Here is a 1503-nt window from a genome sequence, read left to right on the forward strand (position 1 = left end):
ATTTTATGCACGTACTATGTTGCCCTAATATTTTTATCCTATGCAAAAGATATTAGGGCAAACTCCATTCAGAGTGTCATTCTGTAGAAAAAGAGAGAGGTGACTACAAAGCACTTTGTAATTCTATTCTTGTGTATAGTGTGTTTTTCAGCGGCACTTGGTGTACATAAATGTCGTATTGAGAGTGAAGCACCTTAAATTGTGTCCTTTTCCTTCTTTGATTTGTTTGAAAAATAATTTGTACTGTCAATTACAATGCAATTTTATTTTATTTTATTTTATTCTTTTGCATAATACTGTAATGAATGTAATGATTTATGATTAGTCAATATTATAACCGGTACGTGCATAAATAAACGTCGAAAAAATAATTTATGAGCCCATTGAAGTGAGGGTGTGAACGAGAGTGGAAATGATTATTCGATAATTTGGTAACGTCACAAACATATACTTATATATACAGAGACATTGTGATTTCTACCAATAGTACTAACCAAAGTGAAATAATAAAAATAACATAAGTATGTTAAATGAATTAATCCACATATATATCATACTTCATGCATCAATATTGTTAATTAACTCTTGTTGTACCTGACATGGCACCTAGACCTTTCTATTACTCCGTCCACATGCTCATTTAGAGGTAAACACATTATGGGAATGCAATACTGTGAATGCAATTGATGCTGTCTTCTTTGCTTGTCTCCTGTGACAGATTACAGGTGGACTGACAAAGGGAATGGGACATGTTTTAATGTATAGATACCTGGAATAATTTTAACTTCATTATAATTTCTTTATGATTACAAGTTGATTTTTTTTTTATTTAAATTTTAATCATACATACAGTAGCTTCACAAATGTGATTTAATTATCCACCAATAATTTTAATTATAACAACGTGTAATCAAACCCAACAATATTGGTAGAATATTGCTTTTGAAAATTTAATGCAACGTTTAAGAAAATTAATTTTAAAACATTATTATGATGTTGTGATATACTCTCATTTATTTTCTTTTATTACTTGTTTGATATTAAAACTTGTAGTGGCTATGTACCAATTTCCATAAATAAGAGTTCTGCATAAAAAACCGATCGGTCAAACCCCCTTCACATATGGAGGGGGGAAAAAAGACTTGCATCAATTTGGCTAATTTACAATGTCTTATAAATTATTCTAAATAATTCAATTTAATTTTCGATCGCACATCTCAATGGATATAACCACTTATCCACTACACATTTAATTTATTTATAGATTAAATAGTCCAACTGAGACTTAATTATTTTAGGAAGCCTACTCCCTGTCCTGACTTGGGGACAAGGTCATGGACAGTGGCGCCCCCCCTATTGGAGGTAGGCGCCCCTGTCTTCAACCCTTTTATCCTTATTTAGTGCAAGTAAGTAGATGGCGAATGGTTATTACAGAATTTTTAGTCATAATTTTCTTACTCTTATAAACTTAATTTCTCCCACTGCTTTGGTTATGGTCTCAAA

The 1503-nt window shown here is 31.3% G+C and overlaps 1 pseudogene; it reads right to left on the reverse strand.

Moving 5' to 3' along the window:
• The window catches only part of LOC111388266, a 2888-nt pseudogene extending 2137 nt beyond the window's left edge, over positions 1-751 (reverse strand).
• Between the last annotated feature and the right edge of the window lie 752 nt (positions 752-1503).

The sequence above is a fragment of the Olea europaea genome, unplaced genomic scaffold, assembly GCF_002742605.1.
Source record: "Olea europaea var. sylvestris unplaced genomic scaffold, O_europaea_v1 scaffold4792, whole genome shotgun sequence".
NCBI classification, from domain to species: domain Eukaryota; kingdom Viridiplantae; phylum Streptophyta; class Magnoliopsida; order Lamiales; family Oleaceae; genus Olea; species Olea europaea.